Source organism: Liolophura sinensis, chromosome 10, assembly GCF_032854445.1.
Source record: "Liolophura sinensis isolate JHLJ2023 chromosome 10, CUHK_Ljap_v2, whole genome shotgun sequence".
Classification (NCBI taxonomy): Eukaryota; Metazoa; Mollusca; class Polyplacophora; order Chitonida; family Chitonidae; genus Liolophura; species Liolophura sinensis.
The window spans coordinates 20249312-20263642 of NC_088304.1; positions in this window are offsets into that span (position 1 = coordinate 20249312).

A 14331-nucleotide genomic window follows, 5' to 3' on the forward strand; every position below is an offset into this window, starting at 1 on the left:
ACGCTGCGCTAGCGCGCTAACCAACTGAGCCACGGATGCCCCAAAATCACTTAATATAAACCACACTAAACAGAAATTTAGAATATTCGGTCAGTAATAATTTCATTTAAACAGAATTTTCTACACATGAAACGTATAAGAGAGCACTGCTTTGATGTTCGCGACGAATTCGACATTTGTATACCATTTTCCAAAACAACCAGAACACAAGTTTCTAAATATGTAATATGTAAAGAAATCATATATCAATGAATAAAGCTGATATCATGTTAGAGAGAGGCAGTCATTGGTTGTCAGTGCTGCAGGCAAGACAGTTCCTGTTCTACGAAACTATTTCAATTCCAATTTCATACTACACTGTTGACCATAAAGTTGGAATAAAATATTTTAGCCACAATCCCAGAAGTTTAATATTATTTTTCGCCTCAAAAATAATATAAGCCGACACGAATTGATGCATAATCTCTCTCTACCACGTGTACAAAAATGTTTTATTCTATGCTAATATGAGAATTACATAAGAGGCTCTGACGGTAGTGATAAAAAGCCCTGTGCCTGGTGCTTCTCCAGTGATCTTCATTCAGAGAGAGGTCAAATTACCTCGCGCATAACGGAGTTCTCGGTTTCGCATGGAACAAAAAGTAGTGTAGCGGGGATTCCGGCTATGCCTCGTGCTAAATACGCCGTAGAGTGATTGCCCTCCATCAAGAAGGCTACAAACAGTCCGATGTTGCCGATTTTGTAGGCATATCGCAAAGTACAGTCAGCAAAATCATCAGACGTCATCGAGACGTGGGTCATTTGCGGCCACGTCAAACTCCAGGACGACCACGACTGACTACGAGACGGGATGACCGCCGACTGCTCAATCTCTCTCACACAAACCTGAAAATGTCTGCGAACCATCTTCGCCGTTTGTGGCGGAGGCATTACGGAATCAATGTTTCCCGAACAACGGTGAATCGCAGATTACTTCAGCATGGTTATCGAGCAAGACGTATGACCAAATGTCCCCGCCTAACCGCCCAACATAGTCCAAAGGCTTCGCTGGGCTAGGGGGCACAGACAATTGCAGTTAGGGCATTGGCGACATGTGGTCTTCACGGATGAGAGTCGCTTCTTCCTGAAACCTGTGGACGGAAGGCAAAGGGTTCGTCGTTTGCGAGGAGAAAGCCTTCGAGATAACTGTGTGCAGGAAAACAATCAAGGGGGTGGCGGTTCAGTAATGGTTTGGGCCGGTATTCACTATGGTGGAAAAACGCCGTTGGTGGTGCCCGACGAAAACGTCAACGCCCTCGTGTACATTGATTTCCTTGAAAACCATTGCCTTCCATACGCACGAAGGGTTTATGGAGACAATTTTCGTTTGCAAGACGACAACGTTACAATACACAGGGCCGCTGCAACACGAGAATTTCTTCGGGCACAATTGGTGGAGCAGTTACCTTGGCTATCGTGTTCCCCTGATATGAACCCAACAGAACATGCCTGGTTCAAGTTAGGGCGAGCCATCAACGCACGTGACAATATTGCTGAAAATCTGCAAGAACTGGCACAGGCTCTGATCAATGAGTGGAACGTTCTGCCCACTGAATTCATTAACAATCTGGTCGACAGCATGCAACGACGTCTTGACGCATTGATTCGTGTCAGGGGTGGTCATACGAGATATTAATGACTGTTTCTCTTACAAACTGTATTGTCTGTAACTTATAATACGAAGGGAAGAAATACGTTTATGTTTGTGATATGGAGACATTGCAGTAAAGCCTTCAATCCTTACGCCTTGAAATGCCAGTTTTTGTTTTTACGCCGTTCTACAGCCTATAATCGATCCATTAAAGATTACAATAGGCTGATATGTGTAGAAAAGACCAACATTTGGCGTTATGCTGATATCTACGCCATAATCAAGCATTCAATACCGCGTACAATTAGAATAACTCCGAATTCAGTCGTCGAATTAATTTTTTCCAACTTTATGGTCAACAGTGTATCAGTATGTTAATAACCTCTAGGTGGATTACAAATATATGTCTGTTTCCGTGTTACCATGAAGCGGTAGAAGAACAAAACGAAAACAGTTAATTAAGCCTCTTGTAACCTGTGACGTATTTCCTACATATGACTTACATTCATGGTTGGGACCCTCGTGCCCGAGTGGGATAGCGCGCCAGCACGGCGCGATGGCCCAGGTGCCTCCCGCCATTGCGTTCACTGTGAGTTCAAGCCCAGTTCACGTTGGCTTTCTCTCCGGTCGTAAGTGGGAAGTCCTGCAGCAACTTGCGGACGGGCTTTGCCCAGTTTTTTCCCACCATAATACTGGCCACCGTCGTGTAAGTGAAATATTCTTGAGTACGCCATCAAACACCGATCAAATAAATACACTAATGACCTAGCTTTAAACAATCCATATAAAGCAAAGCTTGTGAAAGATATATATCCGCCTTTGCTAGATTGAAAGAAAATTACTCTTTCCAGATTGCACATCCTACTTGGATCAATATTTGTACAAAGACCGAAACGGTCTTATTTCTCATACGCTTTAGCGCAAGATGGATGGTTTCAATTTCAACATTGTAATCTATCCTTTCTTGGACAGCAATGTACCGAAGGATCCTGCATATGACGTGTACATATCTCTCCTTGTAGCATTTGTTACATCCTGTGTTTTATATGACGATTTCGTATATCAACGTCAGAGGTTACTACTGCAAAAAAAAAAAAAATAAAAAATAAGATAGGGTGCCAAGGTTATTCCGTCAAACGCCTTTACTGTGAGTTTCTCTAAATCCTCTAAAGCCTCTAGCAGTAGCTTGTAATTGTTTTCAGAACTGTTATAACGTGGTGCAGGATAAGGGATGTGTAAATAAAGCAGGCATTTTGTTTCCAAGGGAAGGCAAATCAGTAATATTGTTCATCCCAAACTAGATTTTTCTCACACCGTACACAAACCCTTTCTTCTTTTGGTACATTTGCCCATTTATACATTTAATGTTGGGTGAGGTGTCCGTCACGTTAAACTCAGACCAAACCGCCGGTATAGTTGATAAGGTTTGGTTTCCTCCGCTACATCTAACAATCCGTGCTTCCATTGAATAAAGCATTCTGACGGATAGTGCCGTGGCCAGTGGTTAAACGTTCTTGCCTTTCAAAAAGTAGGATATCTGAACATCTATCCTTGGAAAGTTGCTTACGTTGTGTGGTTTGTCCCGGGCACTCCTGTTTAACTCGCCCGTAAAACTGATCGTATTTCGGTCAAAATTTATAAACTATAGCTTTAAAAATAATATATAAATAAATAGAAACCATTTATACCACAGTATAGATCTGTTTTTCATAAATTTTCATGTCTGGTGATTTGGCCATGATACTTCAGTAGCGGCAGCACTTTGGCGGCATGGACTCGTTTTATACATACGTGTATAGTATATAACCAATGGCAGTCACCCACCGTTGCTCAAGCATTTAAATGAGAGTCAACGTATTTCGGAAAAACGAAGAGATACCAGTATAGAAGAAAAATAACAAAATATAATGTAAAATCAGAGTGGAGGGGAGTGTGAAATAGTTAAAAATTGTCAGACGTAATTGGTAAAAACTCTTTTTTTCGGTTTAATGCTTGAAGGCTGCAGCTTAACACACTGCCTAGCACCATAGGTTAAGCATAACGAGCTTTAAAAAGAGCAATTTCTAAAACATGGTAGAGTTGTTATTATTGAGAGGAATCTGTAACTGAGGGCTATATTGATTCATAAGTATATAGCTGACCTGTTTGCGAAAACGAGGTTATCATAATTTAAAGGAGAGATTTGCCAATAGCCAACAAGAAAGCTACCCCGGAAGCAATGGCGGAAAAGTGTGCTTGACCCTACATGTCTACCGGGTCAAGCGTCAAGACTAGTGCTTTTCGCATCTCGTTCCCGGCCGGAGAAATGAATGAGTGAAAATCCCGTGATACATTTTGACAATGAAAACCTCGTTCTCGTGTGGGAACAGCAATTCGAATACGCCCAATGGTGATAAAACGCTAAAACTGTGGTCAAAGTCAAAGGTAAATCCGACAAAACGCGTACAACCAAACAAATCGTGCAGGATTACCTCCCTTTATAATTATCGGCACAGCAGGCATCAGGAGAGCGATCGACCCCATCCGATTCCAGGCGGATGCTAATGTTAGAGCCTTCCTGCCGTTAAACGATAGTGTGAATTATGGATGAACAGTGTGGATGAACATTAAGAGTGCTGAGGGATAATATTAATTTTCTTCATTTTCTTCAACATTTCAGAATATTTCCGGCCATTGGTGGAGAATGTGCATAAAACAGATCGGTTATTAAAAAATATAAAATTTGTCTTAAAAATAAAAGTTTTGTTTTTTGTTATGTTCCTTGAATCCATATACCCTTTGATTTATAGTACCTTTTTTGTGTCCTTTAAATCGAAACGTTAAATCCATCATTTGCGGACTGTTCTTTAACGATGAATGGGCGCTGCAAGCGATTCCATTGGCTTGTTACTGGGAGCAACGCATGAGATAAAGAAAACGTATCAACTGCTTTACATGCAAGTGAACAGTATAAATTTAGTAATTTTTAATTACAATGAATGTCATATATGTAACAGATTCGTCACGGTCTGTGTATTAAACTATATCAGGAAAACTACAGCGCACTCATATGCTCCATATTCAGTTTGATCTTCTCTGCAGTTAACATTGTCTACAGAACTGAAGCATTTGCTATTGCATACACAGTGGTTTGCCATGGATTGTCAGCTCGAAGAAGAGGAAAAAAAGCAGCTGACTTATATCGCAGAGCAATGAAGACAGACGGAGAACGAGGTTACCCAGAACATCATGCTACAGTGTCTAACAGATTATGCACAACTCTTTCACAGCCGTCTGGAAAAAACAGAAAGTGTTTTGGACAAGGACGGTCGTGAGTTTATGTCTCACACCAACGGCAAAGTGAAGCCTGAAATGACCAAGTTGGAGAAGAGAACACGCCTGGATGAAGAAAACCTTTCCGCACCTCGAGTTTTAAGGCCACATGCGTTTAATCCATCTATTGACTTTAAAAAGGTCGAAACCGAACAAATTACACTTAGTGGGGAAAAGGAAGAAAACCTGAAAAAGATACTGCATATAGAAAAAAAACACTGTCAGACCAGAGGAGCTGATACGTGTTTTTGACAGAGACGTTGTACGTTCAGGTAAGCGTTATGTAAAGAATGATCTCAAATTTTCGGAATAATCAATTCGCGCTTACTTTTCCACTTGTCCACCTATGCGCATTCAGGAATTGTTTACTTCGGCATCTTGAAATTTTCTTTTCTTTTTTTCTTCTTAGTAGTTACATTTCGACACAAACACTTAAAGTTAATGTATACACGGAACTTAATCGGCCTTACCATATGCGGAACGCAACTGGGCAAAATTCGTGCAAAATGGAGATTTCACATTGTGACATTTCATTTCATTCTCGGCGAACGCAATTTTCACTTCATATCACCTAAAGACTGAACAGGTGTCACCTATACGTGCAACATCCGGTAGACTAACAATATTGAATGTTCTCTTTGCATGAACCTATGGTGGCTGATAGCATTCATTTAGACCGCGAACTTACCGATCCAGCGAATAGCGCGAAAAACACGAAACAAGGAGAATGGTGTTAAATTAAAGGTCCCTCAGGTCGCGATCAAAAATGGACGCTATCAGACACTACATAAACCAGTCCTATTTTTATATTTGCATACGTTCTTGGTACTTTAAGTGTTTGTGTTGGAATATTGTTTCGGAAATCGGCCTCGGGATCATTTACCCTTAAGATCCATTTTCGTGAACGGCAGGTATACTAATATAATCAAAGGCGCACAACATAGAGAGTAAAACCAGAGCGGCAACGACAGTGTGATATTATCACGCGTAACCCGAAAAATAGGGCAACCTGTCAGTTTACCTCAGTCAGGCATTTATTCTACTTATGTAAATGTAAAAATAGTAGCAATTCACGCATCTAGCACCATGCCTTAGGCGGAATTAGTTAACAAAAAATGCAATGTTGTTAAGTGCAATTTATTAGATGTGACTCCGGGCGAACGAAGTCAGCTTCTTTACATAATTCATCTTCAAATACTGAATACTACAACATACAAAACCACTGTATTAATATAAGATACACATGTATAAACGTCACGATACATAAATTATCCGGTATATTCTCTCTATGGGAAACAATCACGACACGAAACGTCAGGTAAAACTGTGCCAAAAAAATTTTATGTACGTTTTAAGAAAGCTTAATAATTTGGATAAAACAAGGTAGATTTTCCCGACTAAAAGAGGACGTCAGATAAATTACTTGGCCATGACTTCGACGTATAACATATTTGGTGATTTTTTACTAATCACCTGTGTGGCAAAAGCTATTATTGTCGCAAAGTAGACTCCGGCAACATTTTCGAATATAAGTAGTGACAAAAGATGTCTGTCGAGCATACCACTTAAACTTTGAGCATTTTCGTTGAAAATATTTCTTCGCAGGTCATCCTTGACCCTTATTTTTCTCAACAGTAACTACCATTCAACTTTAATCACAAGTTTTCGGCTCCACATTCTTTCACAAGTCCACCCGCTTCAAAGTGAACGGCCTATATGCCAGTGAGGATGCGCGTCACACTGTGACATCACAGCTCGCCTGAGCTATAAATACACTTCATTCGTATCGGGTGGGTGTGAGACATCTGAATTGTATAAGAAAACACTAACCATCGGTTTAGTCATACATTTGAAGCTCTTTGGGACAATACATTCATTATCATGTGCGGCCTCCGTGGCTCAGTTGGTTAGCGCGCTAGCGCAGCGTAATGACCCAGGAGTCTCTCACCAATGCGGTCGCTGTGAGTTCAAGTCCAGCTCATGCTGTCTTCCTCTCCGGCCGTACGTGGAAAGGTCTGCCAGCAACCTGCGGATGGTCGTGGGTTTCAACCGGGCTGTGCCCGGTTTCCACCCACCATAATGCTGGCCTGCGTCTTATAAGTGAAATATTCTTGAGTACGGCGTAAAACATCAATCAAATAAATAAATAAATCATTATCATGGTTGGTTGAGCGGAGATTCGAAATACTTACATTGGGAATGTGAAAATTAAAAGCGGTGGAGTCGACAGGCAATTTCCACGCTCACCATGTAAATACTACGTATCACCACTCAACCAACCATGATAATAAATATTGAGCCTCTTCTTCGTAAGGAAAAAAAGTAAAACTAAATGGGATTGAGACACAATGTCTGATCAAAATTCTCCACTACCTTTCTCTCAGAAACAGGTATATGAAGACTTCAATGTTTTCATAAAAGCTCATTTTTATGACCAGAGTTACGTCTTGTTTTCATGCAGAGTCCCTCAACTCCATTGATTTATATTATAGTCGATGGACCCAACTCGTAGATAACTGCGTTTTAATGACACATGACTTACACGGTGTTGGGGGGTGGGGGTGGAGATGGCGTGTCTTTTCCTTCTATTTCAGCACTTGCTTTTGAGCAGTTAAAAAAATGCTGTAACTCAGGTAAATCAACAAGACGCCTGATTGCACCGATTACGTGTGGCCATTTGTTAACTATGACACAGTTGCCGCTTTCCTGCTTAAAATCTTAATGCTGCTGTTTTTTATGCTAAAGACAATTATGAGTTTATTCTTCTTACCAGTTTTTGCTAAATACTTCTGTGTCAACAGCGTATTTAACAATCGTATCCAGAGTACGTGTGGGAGGTTTTAGATTTATGTGTGAATGAAGCTATTCCAGACCCGGGTCAACTGTTTTCAATTTGTCAAGCAGCTGGACTTGGTCTGGTCTCTCGCTTGCCCTCATTAGCTATAATTTGTTCTGGAAACCAACTTGGTGAATCATTGTCGATCTCACTTAAGATTTCTGGCTTAAAAATTCACCTTAACTTAACCCCGCAATCGCCTCTCCGTTTTTAAGCTGAACTATTGTTCTCACCCAACGGATGAGTATATACCTTACCGCTCTGCAGACGTCTGCAGTTAGGGTATAGTTCAGCTCCAGACTGATTAGCGGTCGTAAATCGACTATTTCCCGAAGTATGCCCGTGACCGTAACCGCCAATGGTGTTTAACAAAGTTTAACTTGTCAGGTACATTTTGTTCATCCTGAATTTAAAATCTTAATTATCTATTAAAAGCTATGTAATATGAAATGAGAATTGCATTAGGGTTAAAGGCCCACAGCTTTAATATGTTGAGGGCAGCACTTTGTAAAAGAGTTCCAGGTTTATAAATGGAAGAGTACAGATTTGCATTTCTGAAAAGCAGGCTAAGAAGAATGAAGCAAATTACAGATCTAGATAATGTGGAACCCTGAAGCCAGGATGCCGTAAGAAGACACGCGTTGACTTTCTATTTTGCATTATTTTTCCGTGGATCATAAAGCCTTCAAACAGATTAGATTTCAGTCTCAATTTTCCAGCAAAAACTGACGAATTGCTACACAATCGCTAGCTTGATCTACGCGATTGCTGATGAGCTGCCTCGGATGCTTCAACACATATTATTGCCTTGTACTGAATCTAAGAGGAACGAAACAAGAGACGTTTACAGCTGCGCAAAAATGTTTTGCATCTGTAACTATTTCCAAAACAACTGCATAAAAGTTCACGCAGTTCACGTAGATTTTACACCACAGTTTTATGGGGAATAAAAATAACTAAAGCAAAAATGCATATCTGATTCACGCACACACAAACTCACGCGTGCGCGTGCGCATTTGTAAAAATACATATGTACATGTATATATGTAGGATTTTTCTGATGTGGGGAAATGTGGGGAAAAAAGCAATTCACACCTGCTCAACTTTTCCTACAACCCCGTGACTGTGAGGACAGCGCAGGTGACAGGATCGAGTTCCGGGTTAGTTATTCGAATAACCAATAACTAAACCGGCACCGGGTTAGTTATTTGAATAAATAATAACTAACCAGCAGCGGGTTAGTTATTGGAATAACCAATATCTAACCCAGCAGCGGTGTAGTAATTCAAAATCATTTACTCGAATAACTAATGGCTAACACAGCAGCGGGTTAGTCATACTAACTAGCAGCAGGTTAGTTTTTCGAATAACCAATAACTAAGCTAGCACCGGGTTATTTATTTCATTAATATTTATTTATTTGATTGGTGTTTTACGCCGTATTCAAGAATATTGGTTAGTTATTTGAATAACTAATTTGGAATGACTAAAGAGCAGAGAGTTAGTTATTAGTTATTCGAATAACTAACCCGCTGCTGGTTAGTTATTAGTTATTCAAATAACTAACCCGCTGCTAACTTCAGTGTGCTCCGTGTGAACGTGTCTTGAGAGAGGTAGACACCATGTGTCATGTTCAAAGGAACCGTTAAGAATCATGCTATAAAGCTCGACAGGTCGGTGTACTGGTACATGTATGCAATATGTCGGAAATGGCATACAGTGTCTTTAAAGGAGAAGAAAACTTAAAATTATGGCACTATAGGCTGAAATGAGCGCATATTTTCTATTTGGTGGTGCCTGCTGCATAATTTTGCGATTTTTCCTCGCCACACACGTAAAGCCTGAAAACGGCAAAGCTGGTATAAATCGCTGAGCCTATCGCGTCCTCCATCTTTAACACCCTGTAATTCGGCGGTTTCCCACGGCAATTCTCCTCCTAACACAGAAGACTTCAGGACTAGTTCTTAGTCAAAATGGAGTCGCCCACAGCGGATTTTGGCGCTGACTTTATTGATAATTTATCAACTTGAGGTACATATTAGAATTTTGTCACCTGTGTGAAAATGCATACTCTTTTCAATGGTATTTGTTTGATATTTAAGTTTTCTTCTGCTTTAGCAAATGGCGGAGAAAGGCACCTTGGCAGACAGTTTGCTGCGGGTTAAAATGCGAATCAGACTCGACTATAAGTACTACTAGTTCATCTATAAGTACTATCAGTCTGAGGGCTGTGAACTCCGGGAATACGGGCCAGGCACAATGTACCAGCGCACCGGAGATGTTTGTATTGCGCATAAACCAGGGTTCTGCTGGTGGACTAAGCTTCTTCGAGGCCTTGTCCCTTTGCATTGTTATAATGTTATAGTATGCCAACAAGGCAGAGATGTTAATTGCGATTTATTCAACGACACTGGTCTAAAGTTTACTAAAATCATATTTAACCATACCACATGTCAAAGGGACCATACCCCGGTAAGGCTTACTCCACCAGCAGAACTCTTTGGAGAGATTTTTGACAACTATCGATTATAATTCGATGAAGGGTTGGCTAATTTGTCTGGTGTAGTAAAAGAACTGAAACGTGTCGCTGTGTAGGTTTCTGACTTGCTCAAACGGATTTAGAAATATGGTAGAAAAAACTCATGATAAATTTTTTGGGGTAGTGGTGTGACACCAATTCTAATTCATAACCCATGTAGCATGTAGATGAGCAAGCTGTCATAACAAAACAAAAAAAAATCCTTCGTCGTAAAAATCCATTAAAGACGGATTGAAGAGGTTTGCTGCTAAAGAAAACAGATTTTGGTGGAATCAATAATTTTAATGAGGTTTATGCCAAATACGAAACCGGCGTCCCTGACAATCGCTGTAGAAAGCAAGACTACGTCGTTCCTTAAAGCCGGAATATCAACAGCAAATACGTGCCGGCTCTGTATTTTAATTCGTTTTCGGTGCACAATAAAACCTTCAAACAGTTTTGATTTTGGTTAAATTTTTTTCTGAAATAGGTAAAATGCCAAACAACGGCTGGCTTGATCTATCTCCGAGCTTGTCCGAGCTTCTTGGGATGCCACATGTGATTGTTTTGGGAACTGCTTCAACACACATTATCGCCTTGAATGCAATCTAAGGCGAAGAAAAATGTGACGTGTACAACTGCTTGGAATTATTTAACTTTCTGAAATTATATGTCAAAACTTCAAGTAAAATTCAGACATGCACTCTTCAGCATCACTGTGGGTTTTTTTTTCATGCAGGTTGTTTTGTGCGATTAGACACTGTAGAAGGGAAGCACTCTCCATAGTAATCACCGAATCGCTAATAACTTTCAACGTATATCCCGAAAATAGAACATAAAATCAAAGAAAGTTTTCTCATCTGACCTTCCTTGTCACACGACAACGGCTATGAAGTAAAGCGATATTACCCGTAGTAATTTACTCGAAGTCGGATTTAATCCCGGGTCTCCCGACTTCGAGGCGCATGCTCTAACCATTAGACCAAAGAGGTCTTAGTTCTTCAGCTTAGACAGAATACACATATCTGTCGGAGTTTGCCGAAACTGTACGTCTGTTGCACACGTACGATACGGTGCATGTATTTTCATTAAGGGATTTCTAAATCTCCTAAGAATGGTTACAAATTATATAACGTTTACCCTGAGCTGTTCCAATCAGTTTACAAAAGTAACATTTATATGAAAATGACTTCTAGCAAGGTGGTTTGGTTCGGCCCTGTTAACTTATCAATGCGTCGAAACAGACATTCGTATTCCAGCTGACGTTCCACTGTCAGCTTTCCTCCGCTCATTCGATCATAATCAATGGCCAGCTTGGGCCAGGCTTGACGTTAGGAGGTGTGTCAGGTATATGGGGAAAGGTTGTGTCTTAGACGGGTATTCTCCGAGCTTTATTCATTCACAAATTTTGCCGTCGACGTATACATGCTAAAATAAAAAAAAAGTCGTAATTTCCTACCGCGTTAAATACCAGTCAAACAAAAATGTGGCTAGAACACAAAACACCTACAAACATGGGTTTGCTGAATTTCATAGTTACACAAGCATTCGGCTTTTTCCTCACCAGAAAAACGCGCTCTTTCACATTTCAGGTCTGTGAATTGTCTAAGATGTCTGAAGTGTATCTAAAGAATGGATTCGTTTAAAAAATGTGCACGAGGGGATTAACTATCGACTTTCTCATCTGGGGAAAGAACACTTGGGCAGTAAAGTTAAAACTGTTTTTAGGCATTTATCTCATAGATTTATTTTGTCTTTTCTGAGGAAGTATCGTTTTTTTACATTATATGTAAATTTACATATAATGTCACGTGATAGGAATCAAGAGGCCTGGGGAAATTTCAAATGAATGTGCCGTGAAAGAAACTGGCGACATACATCAGCCTTACTATAAGAATATAGAAAGTTTTCCCTCTGGATGGAATTCTGAAGAACATTATTTAAAAAAGGGCATCTGGTGTATCATGTTTTAAGTTGTATGTATATATGTATTAAACGTCTTATTGATTATCGGCCTTTGGACAAACACACGATTTTATCACACCTGAAACCTTAAAGCACAGAGCAAATCGGAATCACGCGTGTATTTTTCACTAGAATTTAGGCCATCCATAAAACAGAAATCAGTATTTCGATAACCTCTAATAAACTGGGTGTATCAGTTTGTCTCTGCCTGAAATTTAACACTCCGTTTTGCATTATTGCGGTCATAAAGGATTGTGTTACAAAATGTTCCATGACACGCTCTATAAAGCAGCAAGGCAAATTTAAAATCACCTGCTGTTTTTCCACAAAACATTAACATATTATTATCCAATTATTCCATAATGGTATACGTACATGCATATTCCTTAAACTCTTATTTAAAAATGCTTGGGGAATACTACAAGGTTTTCGGACACCATCACAACATTACACGGATTCATAAATCCCACCGAACGTTTTGTCTTACAAGTTGAATGGATGATGTAAGGTATGATTTGATTTGATTGGTTATTTATTTATTTATTTGATTGGTGTTTTACGCCGTACTCAAGAATATTCCACTTATCCAACGGCGGGCAGAATTGTGGTGGGCACATTATAGTGTACGGATTGCTTTTGAAGATTATGATATTATGGTCAATCAAAGAAATAGATTACATTTACATTCTTTTCTTTATTTTGGAACAAATTGGAGAGCACAAATAAAACAAAAATAATGCAATAATAATTACTTTGTTGGAATCGGAAAGTTTTTTGATTGTCCATGATCAAAAAGTACTGAGGGCATGGTCAGTGGATGCCCGTATCACTGCACACTGCCCACGGTTTTCGACAATTCCCGACATTCAAGGAAATCACCATTATGATGTGTTATCACTCCCTGGGTCCATCACTCTGGCAATGCCCACCGCCCAGGCATTCTGGAAATTTTGGACATACATGCTACATATTTTGAGCACAGAAAACTTTTAATTTTCTAAAAAATATCCTTGCAGTAACTGTCACTGACTTGTGACTAGTACGTTACCGAATGTGAATCGGTCAATAGTGTAATAAAGGCAACAAGGTACCAGTCAACATCATCGGAGATCGTTTCTTAAGCAATTTATAACAACATACATTAGAATATAAGTTGTCTAATATCCGTGGTGATTTCCATTGATACGACAGATAAGTCACCGGTAAAATTCAGCCTAGTGTCTCATGGTCATGTAAAGTTTTAATCAAAATTTTCATGTATATGCTTAAAACGTAACAACGTAGCCCGCTCCCTCCACGCAAAATGGCATAAGGAGTGTTAGGTGAAAAAGGTGATGTTAGACCTTTATTAGAATTCACCGATCGGATAACGGATAGCACCGCCACAGTGAACCACAACAACAAAAATTTTGCTAGTCTTGACTCCGGGCTATTTTTTTTTCAGCTACGATCTTAACATGCTGCGCAGACACAAGAATGACACGACTGGCTCACATAGTATAATTTCTAGCTGTAATCACAATTTCCAAAGGTTTAATGTTTTGCATAACTTAGACTAATAAACCGGGTTTTCAGGCTGACCCGACACTCCACGATGTTGTCGTTGTACATGTACTGGTGGTCTCAATGGTATACACTGGATGCACATTTCCACGTTAGTGGCGGGTTCGCATAATGCAAGAAATAATACCCCATCAACTAAGCATTCAATTCTCCATAGTGATGAACTGTTATTAAACGGGCTGTTTGTCGGACAGCAAAGACCTGGCGGAGTCATTGCGCTTCCTGATACGCCTGAGATAATTTAGAAAATCGGAGGTCAGTCGATGAATAGAGCAGTGAGAACCGAAGATAACTGAAAATATCCAATACCTATTTGCAACTCGCGATCAAATCTTTCCCCCAGGCACGTCGATAAAGTGACATGCAAAAAAGTTGCACAAAACAAGAATGGCTTCTGCCTATCTTGTAGAATATTCCATGTCTCAAGATAGAAAACACATTGAACTGATCGACGATCTGGCTAAACTCTGCTGTGTGTTCTTTTTTTTCTCTTTCAAAACAGTGTTT